This window comes from Lissotriton vulgaris, chromosome 4_1, assembly GCF_964263255.1.
Source record: "Lissotriton vulgaris chromosome 4_1, aLisVul1.2, whole genome shotgun sequence".
Classification (NCBI taxonomy): Eukaryota; Metazoa; Chordata; class Amphibia; order Caudata; family Salamandridae; genus Lissotriton; species Lissotriton vulgaris.
This window is the reverse complement of record NC_141691.1, coordinates 1,853,875,240-1,853,902,370: the sequence shown is the minus strand read 5'-3', so window position 1 is coordinate 1,853,902,370 and position 27,131 is coordinate 1,853,875,240. Positions and strand designations below refer to the sequence as shown.

Below are 27,131 nucleotides of genomic sequence, written 5' to 3'. Positions count from 1 at the left end.
GATTTAGCTGTATGGGTACCATATATTAATTTTTTATGTAATGCATTCTCATGCACTTTAGAATTTCCAGAGAGCTGGAAGGGAGCGGAAATTGTTTTAATTTTTAAAAAGGGAGATAGGATGGATCCTTGCAATTATCGGCCAATAAGTTTAATGGATATTCTACAAAAAATTTATTCACGCCATATTCTTTTACGCGTGAATAATTGGCTAGATGAAAATGCAATACTGACTAAGTTCCAAGCAGGATTTAGATCTAACATCAGCACAATAGATCAGATTTTTAGATTCTGCTGTCTCTATTGGAAGTACGTGGTGATTAAAAGGTGCCATTTATATGTTGCCTTTATCGATTTAAGGGCAGCATTTGATTTGGTGCCTCGCAATCTACTATGGAAAACTTTGAGTTCAGCAGGTATGCCAAATAACCTTGTCACTCAGATAAGGGAGCTACACGCAGGGAATTTTGCTAGAATTAGATGGGGTCCAAATGGTGAATTAACCCAGAAGATACCCATCGAGCGTGGAGTTCGCCAGGGTTGCGTCCTGGCCCCCACGCTCTTTTCCCTGTTTGTAAACGATATTCCCCAATTTTTGGAGAAATGTAAAAATGACTCCCCGAAACTAAATGGTGAAAAGGTGACATCGCTACTATTTGCTGATGATACCATTTTGATTTCTCAAACGAAAAATGGTCTGCAGTGAATTATAGATACTTTTAATGAATACTGCAGTCAGAAGGGGCTTGAAATAAATGTGAAGAAGACCAAATATATGGCCCTGAATCCCATAAAACCTGACAGAGGCAACCTTATACTAAACGGCGAAAAGCTAGAATCCGTCCCTCATTTTTCTTATTTGGGGGTGACATTGGACTCCAACTTTACTTGGAAAACACAATTGAATAAAAGTAAATTAACTTTTGTCCAGAATGTTAAACCTATTCTTAGGGAGCAAACTTTAAGTACAAGTAAAGCAGCTTCTCCCGTGATGGAACTTTTTAAAGCCAAGGTTCAATCAGCGGTCCTTTATGGGGCAGAAATATGGGGTCCCGGTTCAAAGGAAACGTTCAGTCTCCTAGATAACAACTTTATGCGAAGTTTAACAAGGGTCCCGAGAGGTACTCCTTTAGTCCCCCTGGAACTTGATCTAAACTTCAAAAGAACTGATCACCAAGTCTTGATTCGACCATTGATGCTGTGGGTCAGACTATGGCATGTCCCTGAACTTCAAGATTATAGAGATGGATTAAAAGAAGTTATTAGACTTGATAATCAGGGTGACATCCCATGGCTAAGGCACATCAAGATTTGGTTAAGTAATATAGGGCTGAAACATTTTTGGGAGAACCCCGAACATCTACCCGCAAACCCCAAATTAATATTAAAAAGGGCATTTTGGAGTTTCATACTAAATAGGACTACAAGTAATAGTACTAGTGGGACCTTGGTCTCAAGGTTCCTAAACTTTAAGAATGAACCTATGTATGAGACTTTTATGGATGAAATAGAGCCCCCATTAGCAAAAACTTTATTTCTAAAATTTAGATATGGGAACTTACAAATAAAAACCACCTTGGCCCGTTGGGCTAGAAATCGTGCTGCAGGAACTCTGATAATGGATGAGAATTGCTCTATGTGTACTTACAACCAGATCGAAAACGAGCAACATATCCTCCTTTTTTGTCCTTGTTATAAACAGGCCAGAAAGAGATGGATTAAACCCGTTTGCCTTCTCTTAGGCTTGAGTTCCAGTGCACAGGCGGTGAGAATCCTAACAACTAATACCTCTCAACAAATAACATTTAGTGTTAGTAGATTCCTACTTTCCATATTCTATACAAGGAAAAAATTGGGGCACTATTTGTAATGTAATACAATTAATCTGCTTGGAATTGTTAAGATGCTCCCTATTTTGACCTATGAATGTAATGTTTCGTTCCATCCAGCTCCTTAATTGTCGTAGTCTTTTTTGTATTTTAAACTAATGTTTTATTTATTGTAATGTTTTATTATAATGAAATGTAAAGTAATATATGCATTGCTCTTTTATGGCAGTTGTGCCGAAATAAAGATCTACTGACTGACATTCGAGGACATACTCTGAGCGCAGCGCTCCGGGCTGCATTTAGGCACTTTTAGGCAAGGACCATTGATGCCGTCCTGGGATGCGGTTTCTTTTTTTAAGTAGGGGAATAGACTTTAATAAATTTAAAATGTATAGGCACGTTGGGCCCTGCAGATCGCGCCCCCTTCCACCACTGCTGATAAGACGTTACTAATTTTAATGGTCCTTCAATGTTCCCACCAAGATGAAAGGTCAAGTAAAGTAATTCCTGTGATGTTAGGCCATATGCAAATTAGAGCGGTCTCGCACTTTCCCATCTGCCTACGGCCCCAAAGATACCAGGACGGGACTTGGGGCTGCTTCCAGTCAATAAACGCTCTTGCTGTGAAAACACTGAAACTTGTGGCGGATTACTCGGCCCCAGATCTCCAAGTGGTAGGTGAGGAGGAGCTATTCAGCGGATAAGGCTCTGCCTTACCGGGGCGATGTCAATTACTGAATGCACTCACATTTCTAGAATAAAGTTGGGGTCAGTTTCCCCTTTACCAGTGGAAAAGAGCATTGCTTTTTAGGGAAGGGTTCTAGCAGTCTGGCATTTTGTAAGTTCTCACAATAAGTCTTTAGAGTCATTTGCGCCCTGTTAGATGTGTTCTAGGAGATGTAGATTAGGAGCCATGTATCTGAATTTCACATACGATTGGTAGTGAAAATTTATCAGTTTGTCATTATTGATCACAATATGGAGCCCAAAGGGAGTTGCAAAGATGGCACAATGTACTCTGGGAATGAGAAGACATCCAGGAAATAGTTATTTTCCTCAGATACTAGAACAATCATTGGCAAAGCAAATAGGTCTCGCCTATGCGAGATCTATACGTTTTGTCTGTGTTTTTATAACCTTGTTGTACAGCAGTGTGGTTACTGAGCAGCTTGACTGAGAGTGAAACAGAAGTACTAGGACGCAGTGAACGGCAAGTGCTGACCAAAGAGATAGAAGGAATTGAGAGGGACAATAAACCCATACAAGGGTAAGCAATAGACGGGCTTTAAGCCCCCTGTATGCAAAAAAGATGTCTCACAAGCAACACCCCACACACAGTCTCAGGCAAGCCCTAAAAAGGGAAAATATTGCTTGCATGGAAAATATAACAATGCTTTATAGTACGACTAGTTTGTGCACACAAAGATGTACTGTGAGAATTGAGGGCATGAACACTGTATCCGAGGTAACCAGTATACATTTAAGGGAAATTTATGATGACTGTAATGGTTTGACCTACAAGGGTCATAGCACAGAACTCCACTGTCATTGTAGTTTAAACAGTGAATCATGCAAGCAAAAGTAACCTTGGAAGCTAAAATGAGTGCCAAACTAAACAAAGTAACATTTAAACAACTGAATTCTTACACAAGGTGCAAGGGTCATAGTGATGTAATCTAACCGATAAGCTCAGGTTTCCTCAATCTACCTGTGTAATGGAATTCTCAATGAGCAAATTATCACTTCCAACTGTTACTGTGGTGATTAACCCCTTCCATGCTGGTGACGAACCCCAGCCGTCACGCTCTGCGGCGCTCGTGTGCTGATGACGGCTGGGGTTCGTCACGGCCCCGCCCTGTTCTTTTGTTTACCGCACAGCGGCGGAAACGGCCCAGCATGGAAGGGGTTAAAACAGTCTGCAGTAAGTATATTGGACTGGCTCACAGGAGAATCACGCTGAAATGTTGACAGGTACTGTCAGAAAAATACCTTGTATTACGAATTAGTCATTAAAAGGGGCATGTTAAAATTGCCTCAAATTAGTGGCGGCTGTCCTGTAAGTAGGGTGGTGATCCGGGAGGGAGGTTAAAAAAAACCGAGTTATAGATAAGTTTAAAAAAGAATTTTACTTACCTTCAATCCTGGTGCGACGTCCTTCTCGCTCAGGTCTTCTGGTGTCCATTTATGCAGGCTCTCAAAGCGGGACCAGGAAGCTGCAGTAACCTATCCTGGCGCTGCTTTTATGCAGTATGAAAGCATCCCCAGGATTGGATAGAGCAACCTCTCTCGCCGCTCCATAGGGCACTGGAGCCCTATGTCCAAAATAGCTGAGTTAGAGAGGTTTAAACTGCACATGTCTGGCTGGCCGTCACAAGACGCCGGCCAAAAAGACATGCACACTTTAAACCGACATGCCCTGCCTCGACGCTCGGCTCGGGACGGGGTTTGAAAAACAAAATGGTAATTTATTACCATATTATTTTTCTATCGCTAGGGGCGTTTTTTTGTGGGACGACAATTCTCCACCTTAACAAAGGACCCAATGACTCACCCCTATTTTAAATTGTCCAGCATTTAAAAAGATTATTTCAGTGTTTGCACTATCGCAGTTTGCTGCGAGCTCGCACTACAAGTAATTCTGCAATTGTAATATCGAATAAAATACAGTTTCCAGAAACACCATTATTATATTGTATTGCCATTTATATATGGCTATACTTGTGCATGCACCACATATGATTGCTTATAGATCGCATATAGAATTTCAACTTACAAGTAATGACGCTGCTAAGAAACATGATCCAGCACAGCCGCAAAAACAGCCGTAGTTAAGCCAATTGGTCTTGCTTTGCTAATACTCTTTGGTCGTTGTTATTGGCTTTGTTAATGAAGTGACGGGCCATTTTGAAACTGTATTTACTATAATTTCTAAATGGCTTTCATGTTGTATGACAGATTATAGCATGAGACAAAGTGGTAGACTTCTTGAAAGTATAGAAAATAATGTATGTAATGCTGCCTGCAGACAGAGACCGCAAATAGCTTCGCAGAAGTTGCCTAGAATTCTAAAGAATTGATTCCCCGCCAGAAACGTGATGAAAAAACCATTATTGGACGTCACTTAAACACAAGCACAGATTGTATCACTGTTCAACCAAAGCAGCTCAGAACAGAAGATGTTGACCTTCAAAAAGGCTGCCTTTAGTAAGACCCAATAACATTATGATCAATTAAGTCCTTGCACTTTTCAGTTAATTTTCAATCTTCATTTAACAGTAAAATACTGGCCAAGCTTCACTGAGGTGATCTCTTTTTAATTTAAGGGTTTAGTGTTCACTGTGATACTTTCTGGACATCATGATGTTATGCGTCCACTAAAACTCTTCCAAGGAACTTACTCAGCCATGTTAGGTGCCGGCCCCCATCCGTGCGGCGCACCGGGGGATTGCCCGGTTCCCGCAACGGCCAGTCCGGGCCTGCTGACTCAGAGTGCTGCAGAGCGATTCAACTGGTAAAATACCCAGACACCTTCTCCAGCAAAGGGGTCACCCATCAGCGCAGGCCTCTAGCCCAAGAAGCTGCGCGTTTCAAAACAACAAACACAGATTGTGGCGGCGCTGAAACAAAGCAGCACAGAACTTTCCATAGGTGTCTGCCTTCATAAGGCTGCCTGCGTTGAGGCATCTTGGCATTACTGTAGGTGTAGTGCTTGAATTTTTCCATTTTCAATCTTTATTTAACCATAACATTATGACCAATTTTTAGTTAGTTTGATCTCTTTTAATTTAAACAGTTCAATTTTCTTTAAGATACTTTCCTGTTGTCTTAATGTTTTAGTAACAGCTTGTACCGACCGGGCTGTCTTGAGCAGATATCACATTGAACATTAATCACCTTTAAGCCTCTTTCCACAATTCCCCCATTTACTATGTTCCATGTGTACTTTGTCAGGGAGATGTGTTTCTTTCTTCCACTTCCTGCTGTGGCTTTCTTGCCAGTTTCACCGGGGTGGAGAACACAAATGCACTGACCTCCACACCACCAAGATGCAGCTTCACTGCTGCTTTGTTTAACTGCTGCATGTTGGAAACCGATGTGGGGTCACACTGCTTCACCTCCCAGCAGGTTTGCCCTTAAGCATTATGGTGCATGCAGTTTGCCTAGCATGTGTACTTGCTGCATGTTCACCCCTCTAGAAGCTGATCCTCCTGTGAAATGCATGTAGGGGGGCTTGCAGTGGGGAATTGGGTGAAGGAGGGACAGCATACCCTTGGGATTGAAAGTTACTAAACGATGAACCTTTTTGTAGGATTCTAGTCTGTTGTTTGATGCATTTTGCTTTGTTTCGTTGAGTTTTGATATTGCGGCTGGAAAGCCATTTCTTGCCTCACAGCATGCTCACCTCTGTATCCCACCACCATGCAGAAGCACATTGGTGGTATTATTGTGTCCATTCTCAGGAAAATGTGGTATCGGTGTTTCTGTCTTCCCTGAAAACAATTTGAAAGGCAATGATGTGTGCATGCTCACACTGCGCTGCTCACACTGCTCACTTCTCACTAGTGGAGAAGTTACGGCATGACGTCATGCCAGGTGAGCGATGTAGAGGAAGGGAAATCCTTTAACCACATCGCTGCGGCGGCTATTCCACCGCAGCGCTAAACGGGCGGGGCGGGCGCACGGCAGCCGCATGCTGGTGACAGAACCGCTCCGTCACCAGCCGCGGTTGCGCTGTGCTCGTGACGGAGCGGTTCCGTCATGGCCCCACCCGCCTAATAGAACGCGCCGCGAAGGTGTTAAAGAGAGTCATTTTTTCTCTGGATTTCTCTTCTCTGTTTGAAACTCAGGAGCAGCAACATTGTCGTGGTGTCACCACTCACCAGGGCTTTAAGTGGAAGCTTTTTCAATATTATATGCAAGCCATAGTTTCTGCTTATTTAACCTATGCAACTAACCACCATTGACAAAGCCAATAGTCCTGACTTGTTGTAGGTATGAGGTCACTTGTTGTATCATTTATCTGGATGCAATGACACCGCAAAATACACGTCGGGTGGCATGCTATGCTAAGCACAGATTTTTAGCTTATGTGCTATAAGCCACGCCCTTATTACATTGACCACGCCCCTTTGAGAGACTGCCCAGTTTTTTCATTCCACTTAAGGCCCTGGTCATCCTCTTTCTAGCACGACTGAGAGTCACTTCAGCAGCAAAGAAAACTCTGCTCTGCCACAGTGTACACACCACCCTACACTTCTTAATCATCAACAGCATCCCTTATAAATACTCCTTTAATGGCCTATTACCTATCCACTGCAAAATGTACAACTGCTCAATACTCCTATGGCTGATCAAGATGCGACTGACATTGTAATCAAGCGATGGGGATGACCTAAAGAGACAAATGGATGAGGGGGGTTGACCAGAGCCCTCCCTCTGTATTTTGTAGACCTGAGATGTACGAGGCAGCAAGCTGCTGCCTGTGGGCAGAACGAAAGAGAACATATTCACAACAATGTCCTCAAACATCTGAAAGGAATCAACCAGCACATCATTTTAAAGCACAGCACGGCAAGAAGTTAACAACAAAACCACCACAGAAAGTTGATACACTGCTTGGAAGTTGAAAATTCCAGAAATGTGCGGATCTGCACAAAAAGGCAAGAGTGCAAAAGGTTCAGAAATGGGAATTGCATCAAAGAACTTTGAAACCGATAAGAACAGAACATAAAGTTCGCCCGCCTCCTCCTCAGTCTAACCTCACGTGTGGGACCATGGCCAGAACTGGGGATCTTTCACATACAAGCACGTTTGCTGGATACTTTAAAAACAGGATCACGAGTTTTTATTTGAATTGTTAATTGAAAACAAACACGTAGAACATCTTATTTATTTTGTCTGTATTGAGATTAAGATCCAAGAAAAGCAGTCCTGCTCAGTAACCAGCCTGTAGAAGACACCCAATGGGGTGTGGTTACTGTAATCATGATTAACTGATGGTGGCTTCGTTCCGGGCACTGTCTGGCTGATCAAAAGGCCATCATAAATGGGGCACAGCAGGGGTGGAACACAGGCCCCTGCAGTGCAGGGTGGCCCGCAACCCTTAGGTGGCCACGCAACACTTTAAGGGGCCCCGATTCAGCCCAAGACCAATGAAAATATATGGTATTTGGGGGGCCGGCTTCATATTCTACAGGAGGGCCCAATATTGTGTTACTCCACTGTGCAGTAGATATTTGGCGAGGTGCTTGATTATTGGCACCACAGTTGTATTATGGTGGCATGATTGCCGGAAAAACCAACTGACTGTGTTATTTTGAGTACTGGCACTTTACCTGGTCAGCAGGGCATGATTGCAGACTCCATGCCCAGTGGGCATACTCGTGGTTTACAGACGTGTCAGACACATCTCTCTTGGGCAGACAAGCTTTCATTAGTTGAAATACATTTTTGAAGATGTATTTTCATTGTTGTAATGATAGAAAGAAACGTTGTTGTCTTTATCCAACTTTATTTAACAAATACATGGAATGGTCAAAAACAGCGGAATAAGTAAGGAACCAAAAGGTGGAACATTTAGCAAAAACTTCCGTGAAAATGTCTCCCCTGTTTATAAAGAAAGTGACCCAATAACAGAATGATTACACCCACCCCTGAAACGAAAGACATGGCGGCCCATTTGTTGTTTACCTTCTTCATTGTTTCGATACTGATTTAGACCGTCAGCGTTTCAACCGGAAGTGCCGTACTATGCATGAGGCCATATAGAGGAGGTGACCTAGTAATGGGAGGTAAATGTGGAAACAATCAATGCAATAAATACAAATCTTTGAATTACAGAATATAAGAATGTACATGTATACATTCTACTAAGATAGGGAAGCCTCTCTGCTCTAAAATACATAAATGGCCGTTTTTGGTGCCACATCTTGTGTCCTGGGTTGGATGCACAGTACGCACTGGTTTATGCAAGGTGCAGATGAGTTGGAAACCTCTCTGATGGGTTTCCAGCTCACCATGTGACATGTGGCTCTTCATCAGGTGATTGGGTGAAGAGAGCCAATATATTGTGACACGTCTGTGGGTCAGTTCTCAGACATGTGACCCCTACAAACATTAGACCGAGATTCTACACGCTGATTAGTGTTTTGCAATCCTGCCTTTTCTAATGGGCTTTACTTTATTGGGTCTTTGAACCTGGGTGTGACTTCCCTTGAAAACATTTTTTAAACCGGTAAGACATTACTGACAAAAAAGTTTTTTCACACAATATGCGAATTTCAGAAAGGTTCTTTAGATGGTACATTTTCCTTCTAAGGTTAGTATCGAAAGAGAATAAAAAGTAAAAGTCAAGTTGATCATTTACCAGCTGTGATGTCATGCCCCTCAGATTCAGATAAACATAGCAGCACAATGCAAACGTTCTGCGCAGTGATGAAAATGCCAGTCTTTTGGCATGGTCTGCTTCGAAAAGGAACAAATAGTGTCATGCTTCGCATATTTTAAAAAACATACTGAACAAACACACCTCATGCCCGAGGGCTGCACGGGGCCAGCTGTAAAGAAGCCGAGACCGGAAAAGCCGGTTTAGGCCACATTGAGTGACACTGTGAAACGAGTCCACTTCTGTTAGGGGCCTATTTGTTTCATCAAATTGTTTTGCGAGGAACAGTGGATAAAAGAGGAGTCTCAAGAGGGGAGTGTGCTGTTAAGTGCAGGAACATTCCACAGATTGTATTTTTATGTGGGAGGGGAATGGAGGTCCCGCAGGCTGTGGGAATCCTACAGATGCACACAAGAGGAGTATTGTTAGGGCTGCTGGGCACTGCCCAGCTGTCAGAGTGCTGTGAGAGGGACCTAAGTTCAGGCCCTCTGAAATGTCTGCACTGGGTGGAATGAGGACTGCTGGAAGCTGTAATCTATATACTACACTGATTTGTCTGAGAGCACAAATCTGTACTCAGTTTGGCCTATGGTGTGCCTGCAGTACCAGTGGTTGGTGAGTAGTTCAAGATAGAAACGCAAAACACCGCTGAAAATTTTCATTTATGAGTATGTTAGACCTGGCCCTTTTTACAGGTCTATCCCTAAACTCTTTGCCTTTTGCCTCCTATTTTTCTGAACCTGTTTTTGTTGGCAATAGGATTCTGGGCATGGTACCACTGCTGATCAGTGCTAAAGTGCATCTGCTCTCTGTATAAATTAGGATTATGATTGGTTATCCATGATTGGCATAATTGATTTACTTGTAAGCCCCTAGTAAAGTGCACGGAGTGTGCCAGGGCCTGTAAATCAAATGCTACTAGTGGGTCTGCAGCACATGTAGCTGCCCAAAACAAAACCTCGAAGCCCTAGCCTAAAAACCATAACTTGCCTTTTAAATGTACGCCTCATGGCCTCACAATGTTTATACTAATAAATAACAGGACTGCATCATTAAATAACAACATATATCCAAACAAAGAAATTATACTGTGTTCCTACTCCACTCATTAATTATCGGTCCCTCGATATTATTTGTGATGGCATATGTCACATCATGTGTGAGGTCATGAGCTTTGGTGTCGAGTTATGGTGTTCTGAGCAGGACTGTGAGTTATGGCTTGTGTAGTTAACATTATACATCCACCTTCTGTACAGCCAAACCCCAATGCGCATGGTGGTTGGCGGTGCAAAGTGGGAGAAGGTTGCAGAGCCTCACCTTTGTCCTTGCCTATAACCCAACATCCTGTATGGCCAAACCCACTGTGCCATGTGTTGTAGTGGTTGGCGCATGTCTTGGCCTGCAATAATGCCCTGCAGACATCCATGGCATGTTTAACCCCACTGCACGTGGCCTTTAGATGTTTGCATGGGTCAGCTTTGGGGGTCTGGTCTACGATATTCCCTTGCACCCACCCTCCCATATGCCCAACCTCCCTCTGCCTTTCCCTTGATGAGTGAGGTCTGGCTGCATGTATTGGTTAGTCCCTCACTTGCTGATCTAGCTGTGCAAGGACACTGACAGTCACAATCACTGCAATACAAGATTAGGGAATACTCCTCCTCAGGAAGTCTGCCATACCATGTTCCTCTCCATCTTCCGTAAAGAGCTTAGAACTGTCACCCTCAAGAGGCATCTCACCTCTGAAATGTAGCCCTTGAGCTCATCTTCTCCTCTGCAGTCTTGGAGAAGCTACTGGTGTATGCACCCACGATAACATACCTTAGTTAGATGCCTGGAGTTCTCCACAGGGGCTTCCACACATTATTTGGTCGCCATGCTCAGCCAGACCTGAGGCTCTTTCGTTTCATGTTGTTTTTGTTAATGCTTGCCCTCCTCTACCTTCAAATTGCTGAGATGTATGTGACTTACAAACTTACTTACTAGCCTATATCTACTGTATAACAAGACGCTTCCCAGCCTCACTGTAATCTTGGTACGTCTACTGGTTACGCCTATAAGGCATACTTGGAATGTAGGTGTGTTCTGTATTCCATTGTTGTCTGTTAGTTTGCAAGTCCATGTCCAGGCTGATGATTCTTGCTGGCCATGTGGGACCATAGATTATGCGCCTGGAAACAAAATCCAGCTACTAGATCATGTCCTGGTGTAATTCGCAACATTTTAAGGGGATGAGTTGGCCAGCCATAGGACTGCACAACGCACAAGGTGGTCCAGAATACAAAACCGTTTTATGAGCACTATACATCTGCTGTTGAGTGGGACCTGTGCTTTTTCTGCGAGCCATTGTCTCTTTACGCTATGCCTTCATATGCTCTCATTAATTGCCTTTGTTGAAACTGCCCAAAAAAGGACCTCTGGTGCACGCCTGTTGAACTGTTAAAGTGCATGACTCTGTATAGCAGTGCATGTCTATTTGCCACATATGGAACCCTCTTTATACCTCAGGACTCCCTACAATACTGCCACAGCAGCATGCTGCTGTTGTATTATCCATAACCCAAAAGAGGGGGATGAGGGACTAATGGAGGTCCAGCATACATGCCCCCAATCAGGCTATGTAAGTCACAGGAGTGTGCAGCTCCTGAAGAGAAAGAAAAAAATGGAAGGACAGAATAGGTTGGGGGTAACCTAAGGCACCAGATGCGGGGATCTGACTGCTCAGGAGCGAGAGCCCTCACACACCCAGATGGGTGTCATGCTTCATCATCGGACAACTACTCGTTGGGCCTGCACTGCAGGAGCTGCATACTCCTTTGACCTACACGTTGTGTTACCCATGCACATCATCCCGGCCAGCAGGCAGCGTGTCCTTGTTTGGAAGAAGAGCGGAGGGGCGGTGCTGTATGGTACTGTACGGAGCTCTTACATACTCAATTGAACTCCAGGTATAATTGACTTGATTGTCTATGGAATTACGCACATCCTGCTCGTTACCCTCAACAGGTAACTACTTCTGGTGTTGTGACGTCCGAGGACGTTCAAGGAAAGCACCATGGAGAGCACTTCTCATGTGCAATTACCAATAATCTGTTGTAAACAACTTTATATCCCACTCTGCTTTATACCCGCGGATATTTTTGTACACAGCAGTTCTTTACATAAACTGATTTTGTACTTTGGGATACCTCAAGCTTTACACTGGGGGCAAGCCCACATGCTGTGTTTCTCATAATTAACTGGTTCTTCATCTTTTTGTTCCCTTGTCGTTTCCGTCACACAATAGAATCCAGGGCTGTTGTGCTACCTATTCAGTTACTCACCCAACAGGGCCTACACCACTCGAGTGGAAGGAGTGGGAGTATACTTTTGAAAATTACTTAGTGGTACTGGGTGGACAGAACTTTCACCCCACTAGGAAAAGAGCCTCATTGCTTAATTTACTAGGTGAAGAGGGCCAGCGCGTATTCATAGTTTTACTTGAATCTCTCTAATCAAATGGCTAACCTGTGACAGAAGTATATAAAGAGACCAAAATGAGACTTGAGACTAGGTTTCTCTAGGATGTGAATTTGGCATTACCCAAAATTGAATTCTACAGTCAGTCTCAAAGGAATGGTGAATCGTGTGACAAGTTTGTAGCACGCTTGCATGAACTTTCAGCCAAGTGTCAATTTGGTGCTATGACCGATGAACTTATATGGGTTCAACTCATCGTTCAATGTATGAGTAAGACAATGCAATAGAGGTTAAGGGTAGTGAGAAATTCCTCTCTCAACTTTCGCATTGCCAAAGTTGTGGGGGAGTCTGAGTATTTTATGTAGGAAATGGAGAGGGTAGTTGTTAACATGGGGAGCGAAGTTTTAGCTATGCGGGGGAGCAGAAAGCATGGATTAGGAAATTGGAGCACTATCCAAACCTGTGAGCAGATTTGGGAAGAGTAGATGTTTGACAAGGCAGAACAACAGTTATTGTCATAGATGTAGGAGTAATAACTACGGCCCAGATGCAAAATCTTTTTTTGCCATCAGTAGGGAATTCTGGAAGTGTAGGTGTAAATTACATTTTTCCCTTTTGTGCAAGGAGGGTAGCAAGTGTAGAGAGGCTGTGTATCGCATGGGAGTTGAGTGTGTGAGAGGATCACGGAATCAAAGGAAGTGTAGACCAAAGGCTGAGTTTGATGGTAGAGGAACAGTGTATTTGGGTTCCATATATCCAACTGTTGTAAAAAGCTTTCATTTGAAGTGGCCTCGTGTAAAATGTTTGCCCAATGTTTGCCCAAGGATATCTGCCCAGAAGGATATTCGTGTGAAGAAATTGATATTTTGGATTTTATGTCTACCAAAGTCATGTTTAAGAACAGAGAAATTTAAATGCAAGGTATTTTTATTTACAATATCTTTATTGGTTTTACATTTAACTTTTGTAGTGTTACACTCAATAACTTTGGTACAGATAATCAGACATTGTTCAACTGGCTGCCTAAGACTTTCTAGTGGTTTCAGTAGTTCTAAAGAAAGAGTTGACATGTCAACATGTTTAAGGCATAGGCTACAGCATACAAGATATTTCAAAGTGCCAACACCTTCAAACATTTTATGCTATGCTTTGTTTCGACGACATCTCATAGGTTTTGTTTTTTAGTCCTAGCAATGTTACATCCCACACATTCACATCAATCAGCTCTCCCATCAATATTTGATTAGCAGTTGAAGATTAACCTTCTGCTTCCGCCAATTTAAGCATTTTAGCAAACCAGTCTCTCAGTCAGGGTATGAGTGAGAATTTCCAAGCCTTTCCAATTTGGGGCAACACCAAAAGCAACCCCTGTATAAATCCATACTCTAATTAGGCTTTCCTGGGTCTACTGCTTGAGACCAAGGACACATCTCTCCACATTTACCAGTCTGGTTCTTAAAGTGAGCTCCATTAGCAGATGTGAGATCCTCTGCCAGTAAATACTTAATTCAGTATGGCCTCAAAATATGTGCATTAGCTCAGCATTGGTGCCCAGAAAGTCCAGGCAAATATCCCATACTTTGGTTATATTTTGTGCAACCTCAGTGGTGTCAAATATGCTCTTGGAGAATTTTATAGTACATTTTCCTGGTAATGCTTGAAGGGTGTTCAAGGATCTTTGCCCATTCATAGCCTTTGGATTGCATGATCATGTCAATTTACCACCTCTCCTGCATCACTGTAATGCTTTTTACTTTGTTCAGTTGTACCACGGTAGAGCATGGTTTATGGCATTCTGGCCCTTCCCATGTGTAAGTAATAATTGCATTATGATACATGATGTGGGCTCGTCGTTTCCAAACTTCCATATGGTTTTTGTAGTATGGGCGAGAGCACCATAGGTTAAAAATTGGCCCAGTGACAGCCCATCCTCCCAGCGCAGATCCCTTGAACAGGTTGCCCAAATTGTCAATCGCTGCTTCTTGCCAGGACATTGTGTTTGTTTTAGTTGCAATTAAATCATTTAAATTCCAGATGGAATTTAGGGGCAGTGCATATACTCTTTGTCACTGTGTGGACTAAGCATTTCCTCCAACAGTGCCTAGCTACCATCAGTAGCCTAGAATAAGACTCCACTTGTATATTGTAGCACAACACCATTAGCACAAGAAACTTGCTACTTACATGGCCACAGATGTATGCAGGTTTTTCCGCCTCAGTGTCCGCGCACCAGCGCCACCCACTGCAACTGCAACTGAGAAGCAATATAATAATTTTCAAAACAAGATGCACTGCGTCCACTCTCCACACTGAGTATTTGTTATTTTAAGAGTGCAATTTGTTTTTTTACCACCTGCCCATATTATCTCTAAAATTAATGCTCGTAGGTTTTTCAAATATATGCGTAGTGCAATTTATCAGTGCATTTGCAAAAAAGTGCAAAAGTGGAAAGGGAAGAATAATTTTAGAGCGGGCAGTGTTTGCCAGTTATAGAGTTTGGGAGCCTGTTCCAGAACTGAGTGTTCATGAAAGTTTTCCATAGATAACCGCCAGTGTGTCTTAATTTTTATGAAATACCTGCATAGGTCTACCTCCTTATGAAGAGGGAATAAGCGCTACTTCTCACTGTTGAGTTAAAGCCCAGAAATTTGACCAAATCAGTCCAATTGTGCGAATAGTTGAACTACAAGGCAAGGTGTATGTGGTGGAAGAAGGACTGCTAATTCTTGGTTGGAAGCACCAGTATGACTTCCATATCATAATTAATCTCTGGTCACTCAATCAAATTAGGTGGTAATGTCAGGTTGCACTATCTTTACCTTTTTCTAATTGAGAGAGGGCGATAAGGGTTATCTCCTTCAGAAGTCTCACCACTGTCCTCCAGATTCATTAGGGGAAGGTGAAGGAACACCAAGAAAAGCATCAAGAAAGTTTTGCAGGATGACAGCGGCAATTTTTTGGTACCAAAGAGAGGAAAAAGTAAACAAATGGAAGAAAAAAACACTTAAAAATGCACAAGTTAATATAGAAAAAAATAAACAAAATACTAACACAAAAATTCTAACTAGAACTCAGAGGAAAAGACTAGCAAAAATCTTAACTCAAGCATTCTAAGCAGAACACTGATAGCAGAAACAAGGGTAAAAGCGGCAGTAGGCGAAGAAATCCGCAAGGTCGGATGCGCCAATGCTGGGATGCATGGAGAAGCATATTTCAAGCCCTTATGTTGAACAACTCTTCCAGTCAGTGTTTAATTTGAGCTAGTGGTTTCCAGTGCTCAGCACCAGCACTTAATTGTAAACACAGGCACTTATGACAGTCTTCCACAAGGTGGTGCTGTCTAATTTCGAGATCAGCACAATAACAGTTGTTTATTAATTCAATATACATTAAGCATGACTAATACCGACCACCCAAGCCATTCTTGTAGCTTTGGGGGCCTGGAATAGTTTGAATTGTCACACTTGTAAGAGTGCAATGGTTATCAGTTGTGTTGGTAGTGTCATTGGCAGCGTTGGCAGGAGCAATGGGTGGTGCAAGCTGCAGTTGCCTCCTGACGAGGGCCATGGCACTTTATTTATTTTCCGGTGACTCAGGAAACAAAATACCACCTCGCCAACCACAATATCCTCAACGCCTAACAATGAGGATTCAGGCCAAACCAGAGTACAGAGACAGTCCTCATTGCAGCAACAGATGACATCCGAATGATCCTCAACAGAGGAGAAATCGAAGCCTTCATCCTATTTGACATCTTGCAGCCTTCGACATAGCCTCTCATCCCATTCTGATCAACAACTTCACAAGGTGGGAATTCCTCCTAAGGAGCTGAACCTTTCTCACTGGAAGAAGCCAACCAATCAACATGCCACCATACGTCTCTGGAACCAGGGAACACCTTTTCAGAGTCTTGCATGTATTCTGCTTATCCCAACTCTCTTCAACATCTACATGACCCCACCCACAGATGTCATACATGCACACAACACAGACCTACGTTCCTGTGCCGATGACACGCAACTGATACTGCCCCTCTCAGACAAAACACCCAGCGCAAGGAACACTTCCAACTTGTGCATGACCGAAGTGGCCTCCTGGGTGAAGTCCAACTACATCAAGCTGAAAAAGCTGAAGTGGTTTTCGGAAAAGATGCCTCATTATGGGACTCCAGCTGCCTGCATACATCAGATCCACTCCCAACAAACAAGTAAGGAACCTCTGAACCGTTAATGACAGCAAGCTGGACATGTCACCCCAGGTCAACGCAGTCGCCGTGTCCTGCTTTCACACCCCGAGGATGCTAAAAAAAAAGATATTTATTTATTATTTATTTATTATTGCTATTTATTAAGCGTGAACGAATACCCGTAGGCGTCTTGGCGCTAGCGATTAATTACAGTGTCTCTGGAAGACACAGCTGAAAATTATTGGTTAAAAAGCCATGTCTTCAGTTGTTTGCGAAACAGCCTGAGTGTGGGGCTTGTCCTGATTGATTGAGGTAGTGTATTCCATAACTTGGGGGCGGATACCAAGAAGCGTCGATCGCCCCAAGAGACTGTTTTTGTGCGGGGAACGACCAATTGATTCAGAGTGGTAGATCGGAGTTGTCTGGAGGGGGCATAGGGAATCAATTGATTCTTAAGAAACTGCGGTCCCTCGTTGTGGAGTGCTTTGTAGACTATACATAAGGTCTTGAACTTAATCCGGTTGCGGATCGTCAGCCAGTGATAATTCCTTATTATGTGTGAAATTGGTTTGAATTTAGGAGTTCTCAAAAGAGCTCTGGCTGCCGCATTCTGTATCGTTTGCATTTTGTTAGTGATACGGAGCTGAGCATTGACAAAAAGACTGTTACAATAATCCAACGAGGATAAGACTAAGGAGCTTACAAGAGTTTTTCCAGCTGTGTCAGGTAAAAAGGGAGGATTTTGCTTACCAATTTTAATTTATGACAGGCTGTGGCTGCCGTTTTATTGGCATGGGCCATAAAATTAAGGCTCTCATCAAAGACCACTCCCAAGTTTCTTACTCTGGGAACCGGTTTGGGGAGCACGCCAAAAGATGGGGGCCACCAGACTGATGACCAAGCTGGCGAGAGTGGTCCAAAAATGACGACCTCCGTTTTGTAGGTGTTAAGCTTTAAACAATTGGAAGCCATCCACTCTCCAATTGCTAACATACCTCCTTGAAAACGTTCTGCCACCCTGTCTCCGTCACTATTTATGGCTAAGACCAGCTGCGTATCATCTGCATAGGCTCATCCCATGGGCCAAGATGACTTTAGCCAGGTTCGACACGTAGATATTAAACAGTGGCTACCCAACAGCACAAAGAAAACAATCCCCCAAGCCTTCATCAAAAGCATATTGGACTACGGGAACCGCCTCCACTCAGGAATCACAAACCATCTCACAAAAAATTCCAGACCATCTAGAACACGGTAGCCAGACTGGTCCTGAACTTCACATGCTGAGCTCATATCACACAACACCCTAGGGAACTTCACTGGCTCTCGATACATCAGCATTCACAGTTTAAGCTTTTCACCCACACATATAGAGCACTACACAACATAGGCCCTGCCTACCTGAACATCCAGGTGCAGTTTCACCAACCCTCCAGGCAGTTCCGCTCACCTAGACTCTCACTAGCACATGTATACCTAAAACCAGGTCAAGGCGCGCTTTCTCATACATTGCTCCTAAAGCGTGGAACCATCTCCCACACCACATCAGTCCCTCCTTATTCTTTCTTGAATTGTAAAAGAAGCTGAAGACCTGGCTATTCGACTAAGTCCCATAAAGGCTGGCCTCACTCACCTGCTAAGCGTCAGCATATGCTCACAGGAGATAGTGCTCTATACTAATACTCAAAGCATAACACCATATATCTTGTATTTGCAAAACACATAGATTGACATTGTATGGAGAACCGTGTTGTTTTGCCCTTTGACCACTAGATGGCCCAGACCTTTTAAATACACCAACAGTAGCCTCTTTTCTTTTTCCATTGGTGAAAGGAGTGTGGCCTCTAGAAGTAGGAGTGTTGTCTGTAAAGTCCCTAAAGTCTTGTGTTAACAGTATTTCTATAAGGCACGTTGGATCAACAAATCCTCCTGCTCTAGGCAACTATGCCGTTTCTGCGCAGTCTGGGACAGATACAATACCATTTTCAAATGTTTAAAAGCAATATTCACTGCCTCATCTAATAATTGGCGTTTTTTTGTCTCATTGGGCACATATGAGCAGCATGACCCTTTTGATCACGGTATAAACAAAGGCCCTGTTTCCTACATCTCTTTTATTCTTCCTCAGACTTAGGTCTCCTAATTGAGCCTAACTGATGGGCTCTTTGGTACTTTCAGAGGCTACTTTGCATTCCTAGAAACTGAAAGTCTCAACAAAATGAGGCGTGAACCTTGCTCACACCTCTTCTCTGCCACCTTGCAAAGTCTCTGGTTGACAATTTGATGTTTGTGAAACCTACTATCAAGCTGACGGTCGCTAACTAAGAATGCAGAAGACTTTCGCATAATTCTAATTATTGAGCCTACCTACAGCCTGGAGGAACCATGATAATAATCCCTGTGTCCCTCTACAGACTTGTTGAATCAGGCATTCTTCAGACATAGAAACAGCCCTGGCACAATATACACGCACGTCACTAAATGTCAGACCCTCCAGGCACTTTTGTAAAAATTGCAGCATTTTTACAAAAGTGCCGATTTCACGGGCACTTTTGTAAAAATCGCAGCATTTTTACAAAAGTGTCAATGTCGCGGCAAAAGACAAAATTGCAAAATCCTGGGGGGTCTGTTTAATGTCAAGGAGTTGCCTGAGTGCTATGTTGTTCTAATGAATGGTGAAAAATGTAATCGTAGGAGGTGGCTTTATATCAGAGAGGTAGAAGTTGTGAGGTCTGGGAGTGGAAGGTAGTTGCGGTGGGTTGATGGATGATCACAAATTGGGTCCCACCGCTTCGGTGCTAAGAGGGACAGCGTGAGGACACATGTAGAGGTTAGACGAGACTCGTTGAGGGTAAGAACGTCATTAGACAAGGTGGCTTTGCAGGGTGTATAAATGGAGCGTATGAAACGTAGTCCACCTACATGTTTACATGAGTATGTAAATTTCGAACTCAGATTGTTTCCATGTTGTACTTGTTTGCACAGACATCCTATTTGTCGTTTTGTAATTCTCTTGCTTTGTCTTTTTCTTGTATTTTGTTTTAATTATTTTCAGTTTTATTGGTATTGCTTGTTTTTCCATTACAGTATTAAGGTTTTAGGTATTGAAGGGGTGGTGTCTTATGAATTTAAAGAATAATTAGAATGTCGGTGTGCTCTGTATTCCATTGTTGTTGAGTGTTGAATTCCCTGTCCAGGCAGCTGATTCCTGGTTGGCCATGGGAGACACCGCTTGGGTTGGTGCTTGGAAATTCAACCTGTTTGCTACCAGATTGTATCCTGGTGGCCTTCACAACACCTACCCTTTCTCTGATCTCACACGGCCTTCCTCCTGAGCGCTGCCTCACCTTTGTAACCTGTTTCCAAACTTACCCTAACTCCTTACCTCTAGCTCTCCTTAACCCCTCCATCGGCTTGTAGGCTAATGTCTATGGTGCAAGGCTAAAATCGATATCCAACACACTTCAGTCAAATAATAGAAAAATTATCTCTTAATTAAGTTGTACTTGTTGACCTAGGCCAGCCCAGAAACATGCCTTTCTAATTCACACTTTTGAGCAAGACTGTATTGCTCATATCGCCATTTGGTAGCCACGGGTCTAAATTTTTATTTATCCCCTGCTTTTTTATATCAATCAACCTTTCCTTTTTAGTCTATTCCAGTTTCTCACAAAAATTGCATTTGATTTTCCAGATGGGCTTTTCACCTGATTAACAAACATTTTGTTGTGATTTACAATTGTAGTTCTCCCGACTTATTCTACATTCAAGGAGAATGTATGGCTTATTCTTGTGATTCAGGGTTAGGTCAAGAGTATTAGAGGACTAAATCAAACCTAATCACATCAAAAAGGTTGTAGGACCAGGTCTTATAATTTTAGTGGCTTGACAGGACAATGCCTGTATCCCTTAAAACGTATGCATGCAGGTTCTTCGCAATGCATACAATCTAAAGACACAGGGTTGTTACAGAAATGTGATTTTATAAATAGCTTGTGGTTTTCTTTTTCTCTTCACATGTAAACATGTTTTGTGATTTTATGCTTTCCCCTTACCTCACACACAATTGAAAACGGTGGTGTTTTGTGCAATTGCCACACTTAGTGCAAATCTTCTTTAATTAAGATGCACCTTTCGAGGTGGAATTAAATTTTGGAAAGGCATTACAAATATTTGTGAACACCCACCAAGTTACAGCACTGGGTGTTCAACTCATTTACATGATCCACCCTCTGATATTCCCAGGGAACACAAATGAATCCTTCCCAAGGTGTCAAGTATGCTAAAAAAAAAAAATCTGGACGTGCGCGAACAGCACTCATTAAGTGAAACATTGGAGCACTTTCCTTAATCGGGATTTTTTTGCCGCCAATAATATCAACTTTTTAAATGCAAAAATGCACTTTGCCCCTGCAAAAGGTTTGTGGCTTGAGTCAACTGTTCTATGCTCCTGGCTTCAGCATTTAACTAAAAATATGATATTCTGTGCAAAGCACTTTATTTCACATTGTTTTAGAGTGTAGATATATGTAAATTATACATAAAAAATAATTACAAAATGTTCTGTCCCAGTGATAAATCGCCATCCGTGCTTCCTCAAACACACTATGTGAAACCTAATTGTATTTACCACCCAAAAAGTTACACTTAAACAGGATTTGGGGTTCGGGACACAACACCCAGCCCTGCCAAATCCATTGCCCAAAAACTATAGAACCAGTACTTTAATCCTTGATATTTTCCTTTGAACTTACTTCTGGACAAGCATTGGCAAAGCCACTAAATCTGATCGTAGCATGTGTGCAACTTTTTTTGTTTGTTTTTGCAAACATACTGAATAAGCAAAAATACTTGATTAAAATATACATTTTTTATGAGAAATGTCCTTTTCCTGTGGAAGAAAAAAATCCTATGGACATAAGCATTTTATCATTTTTGTACCTCTGTTGCTCAGAAGTGTATAGCTATTATACTTAATTGGCTATAAGTAATGGCAGGTCAATCAGGAAGAAACAGACGGGCAAGGAAAGTGGTCGATTATACAATTTAGAATAAAAAGGAAACCCCTGAAACGAGTTTCATATTATGGTTCCACATTCAATGGCCCATAAGACTATTTAAATTAAAAAGAGCTTTAAGTTTCAAACTTCAATTGTTATTGAACCTTTGTTCCAACTGAATCAACTATTATTGGAGGGTACTTTAATGTGACAGCAGCTGGGAATGATTGTTATATTAGGCGTCAGTGGGAAAATAGGAGGCGGAACTCAGTGGGGCATATTAAGGAATGCATTCAAATCTATCATTTAAAAGATATTTGAATGGAATATAATCCAGATGCCTCGGAGTATACTTTTTTTTTTCTTTCTTATGTATACTTAGTATACTTATGTGATCCCATTTGAAAACCGATGCTATAAAATATATTTTTTACCTATAAAGATTTAGAATGTTTTGAACTGACAATCAAACAAGCTGTTTTCTAAGATCACAGTAGTATAGATAGAATTGAAGATTAAAGTTATAATAGACTAGCAGGAATCCAAATGTATTTTGGTAGTTCAAGGGTAAAATATTGGAAAAGGAAACCATATAGCAATGTTTGAGTGAAAAAATACAGGAGTATTTTGAACTGAATCTCAGCTTGGCATTATGATTCGTGGTTTGGGATGCATTCAAAGCCGTGTTTCATGGCTGGTGCATAGCCTAGGAGATTAAGCATAGGAAGGAGCATCAGAAATGTATTGAAAAATTATTTAATAAAATCAAAAGAGTCAACTGCCCACAAAAAGTTAATGAGTCTAGAAAGTCTCATTATGAGGTGGAACAGATACTACATAGGAATGCAAATAATCACAACCAGAGGATTTCTAAAATATGCAGCAAAGTTTGAAAGCTAGAAAAGAAAATGTACGCAGAGAAGCAAATTTAGTTGAAGATGCAGAAACAGACAAGTTAGTTGATCCAAAAAGATTATGACTATGTTCCATGAATCTTAACAATTATATGGGGAATATTTAAATCCAGATGCGACTGATGTTATTGAATACATAATCTCGAATAACCCTGAATGACCAATTGAAAAAAAAGAGATAGAGCTGGCAATTAAAGGGCTTCCAGTAGTACATTTCTAGGGCTGGATGGTTTAGGGAGGGAAATTTACAAAACTTTCCTGTCAAAACTGGCACTGGTGTGTTAAAATTAAAATGCACAGTGGCAGGAAGACTGAAGTCCAACTAATGTTTAATGCAAAATAGCAAGTAGCACAGCAGGCAATAAAAGACAATTATCATTTTAACTGACCAGGGGTTACTCTAGAAAATGGTTAGTTGGACCTTAGAGGTGAATTCCATATAAAATAAACCAGTCTGTATACGTTTTCTCTTCATATAAAAAGTCTCAAGATTGGATGAATCACAGGTGGCATTGACCTTAAGCTTAATGTCATTCCCTTTCATGGGGTGAGTGATGGTAACCAACCGATCGCAACAATACCCTCCATTACACCAGCTTTCACCAGGGGTCACTGAAGAGACCTCTTCCATTCTCGCAAATGTTGCGTGCTAAACGAATCACATCTAATGACAGTATGGCCAAACAGCGCATCAATGAGATGAGTGTCAGATTTCACGAAAGGGGATATCCTAACCCCATCCTAGAGGACGCCAAGACCTGAGTTGATGTAATCAGCAGAGAAGAAGCCCTTAAAAAAACTACTAAATCTAAAGACACCAGGATGGTATTTGTATCCAAATTCTCAACTTTGAGCACGACTTACAAGAAAATCATATTGAAGCATTGGCCCATCCTTGAATTGGAGCCTGACTTTAAAAATATGTTTAAAGATCCTCCCATATTCGCTTACACTCGAAGTAATAACATCAAAGAGATACTAGCTAAGGAATCCGTAGAAGTACCTGACATAAGAGGCACTCGTCCTTGCATGAACTGCAATAATTGCAATAATATCATCAAAAGAAATACCATCACTCACCCCATGAAAGGGAATGACATTAAGCTTAAGGTCAATGCCACCTGTGATTCATCCAATCTTATTTATTCATTAAAATGTCCATGTGGAAAGATCTACGTCGGTAAGACGGAGAGAAAAATCAAGGTGCGAATAAATGAACATAAATCCAACATAAGAACCAGGAACGAAAAATCCAATGTTGCTGTACACTTTAATGAGCAAAAGCATAACATTGCACAATTAAAGTTCATGGTCCTTGAAATCATTCAGAAACAAGAGGGCAGAGACAATCATAAGTTCTTACTCCAGCGAGAAATATCATGGATTTACCGCTTACAGGCGATGAAGCCCTTCGGGCTTAACGATAGAATTGAATTTAGCTGTTTTCTATAATCTATATTTTGATCATTGTTACTGTTATTATTACTGATGTTCTACCCGCGCCCCTAGTGGGCCTCTGACACTGTATCTTTTACGTGGCCTGTGCTAACTAACATGTAATTCATCCCATTTTAGGTTGCACTATGCTTTTCTGTCATTATTTTTTCATTATACCCTTTATTGAGACACATAGCATACACTTCTTTACTAACTGGCACTTATTTTTCCTTTAAGATGGCCGCTGACTTAGCCCTTTGTTTATTTATTTTTATCGTCCCCACATGACCAGCTTCACCAGTCATGTTGCTCTTATACCTATGCGTCACTTTGTACCTCATTGCGATCACCTAGGACGCCGTTCACAGCATTCACGGAAACTTGCCCACCGATTTCAAGCCTCTAGCTTGATTTAAAGCTTTATTTCAAGTAAGTCGGTACGCTTTTATTGCGTTTGATGTCATGAAGGGGGCTGGCTGCCCGCCGTGATTAGTTGCTTATGCTTTTATACTTTGTTTGTAGCTTATCGACCTATTATTAATCCCGCTTTGCGGACCTGTAAGTTACTGTGTCTCACTTTGAGTCACAGCTTCGACACCGTACACGTGTCTTTACCTTGAGCTTCTGCAGCGGCACTGCGCAGCTTTTGTTAAGTTTCGAGTCACGTTTCCGACACTGAACTCTCACCCCGTGTCGTTTCACTGTTAAGTTGCGGCTTTTGAACTTTAACCACTTTCACTCGTATCTATCCTGCTTCGGCTCACTGTTGGGTTGCGTCTTTGGCACAGAGCACCTATAACACTTGCTTCTTCACCTACCTGCATGGTGTGTGATTTCTCCCTTGCGGAACCTGTTATGTTATATTTTACTTTGACATGTTAACACACCATACTCATAGCTATATCTTTCTGTTTTTAGAGCTCCTAGAAAAGGGGCTCATAGGCCCGAAATGCATTGGAGCTGTGAAATCATTTACATAATTACGAACGAGGCTATCATGATGGAAATGTTTGCATTGATATGAGGACAATATAAAAAGACTATTATTAATAAAACTGTGCAACTTTCAAAGAAACTCTGAAGAGGAGTCTGTTTGTGAAGAACCTATGGTGTGCCTCATACAGGGATGCATTCATATTTTATGTATGCACGATTACTACATTATTTGAAGACGTATATGGACGGACATGCCTCCTGAGGGAGCACCCAAACTTATGAACTTGCTTTGAATATATTTGGAACTTTGTTGAACGTAATAGCTGTGCGCCTTCTAAATTACTTTTTGGGTTAATGGTGCTTGCTCTTCGTGCTAAAGTGCAATTGAGGTACAAGGAGAAACAAATCTCCCAGGCTGCAGCCGCTAATGTGGTCTCCAAATTAAAGCTGGAACAGGGGGTATTAATAGGAGAAAAGGCTGGCATTGTTTACTGACTTCTGGTTGGTGCACTCAGATGATGTCAGTATAATCAGGCCTGACTGGGGATTATATAACGACTTACTAGGCGAGTCAGTCAGTTATCAGCTCGGGCTGCATAAATACTAAGGAGCCTGATGGTAACAGTAGTACAAATTGGTATGTAATGGTAAAATGTCACGAAAAAGAGGGGCAAAAAAATGTAAATAATCAAAGAGTATCACACGATTCTGCAGGTACGGATGAAATAGGTCAGTGATGTGTTGTCTGTTCACAAGGGACATAGTGGGAACTGTACATAAGGTGGGTATAGACCATTGGGAAGGACTAATACTATCTTGGAAGGACTGAATTCCAAGGAATATTGTCGTTTAATCCTACTATGTGGGTGGATAGCCTATAAATCCACAGCTGGTCCTTCTCAAACAGGCGTTGTTGGATTCTCGTTCCTGTTTTCATTTGTTCGATAATGGTCCATTTGATATCATTTGTTGTATGATTCTTTTCAAGAAAGTTCTCTGTGAGTTTTGTTGTGTTTTATTTGCACCTGATTGTGCTCCAGTGCTCACAAATCCTCTGTTTAATTTTCCTGCAAGTCATACCCACATGTGATAAGTTGCATGGGCACTTTATCAAGTAGACAACGTTGGTGCTGTTGCAGTTTGTGTGGACACGTTGGTTCCACACCTTTCCTGGTTCCAGTGAGAGTGTTTTGGTGTTGCAGGTCAGGTGGCAGTCACTGCAACTGCTGCACTGATAATGTTCTACGATGTTGGGTAGGGCCCATCCCATGGTAACTGTTTGTGTTGTTTCTTGTTTGTTCTCCTTAGGGCGTGTGTTCACCAGGGAGTCCCTCATGCTTCTCGTTTACTTGAAGGAGAAAAGCGGTTTCTCCCAATGTAGATTGCCAGTGTTGATGATAGACCAGTGCTTATTGATGGACCTGGTCATTAAGTTTGAGCCTGTGTTACATGTTGTCACACATGTCAATGGTATTTCCTCTTCCTTCTGTATCTTGTCTTCCAGAAGTGCTTCTCTAGGTTGGTTGTGTGCTCTTTTCTGGCATTTGTTAAGAATCCTTTCTGGGTAGCCTCTGTTGGTTAGTTTTGTTTGTGAGGTCTTTCGGCTGACTGCGGTAATCACTGACTTTGCTGCAATTATGTTGTGCACACGGATGTGCAAACATGCACAGTCAGGTATTAACCATAATAAACTGAACAAAACTTTCATTGTCCTGCTGTGCAGTGGCATGTGGTTATGGTATTGTTTGTAAAGTAAGTGTTAGCCACGCCCCAGAGATCCTTTAGCAGAGGCCCTCTTATTCCAGTTGTGAAGGATCCTGGACTCTCCCTCTGCTAGTAAAGGATGACATCACTTGCACAATGCACTCTGCTTTTAAAGGTCTGGTGTTCAGCATCAAAGAATCCTACCCGACTGCCTGCTGCGAGCCATCGCTAGGTAAATTACCAAAATGGTCTTCCGCCTTCATTAAGAAATGAAGGGAACAGG

The 27,131-nt window shown here is 42.0% G+C and overlaps 1 protein-coding gene across 1 annotated transcript in view; it reads left to right on the top strand.

The window, feature by feature from the left end:
• The window catches only part of SNTB1 (syntrophin beta 1), a 570,439-nt gene that overhangs the window by 178,368 nt on the left and 364,940 nt on the right, over nt 1-27,131 (top strand). The window lies entirely within an intron of this gene.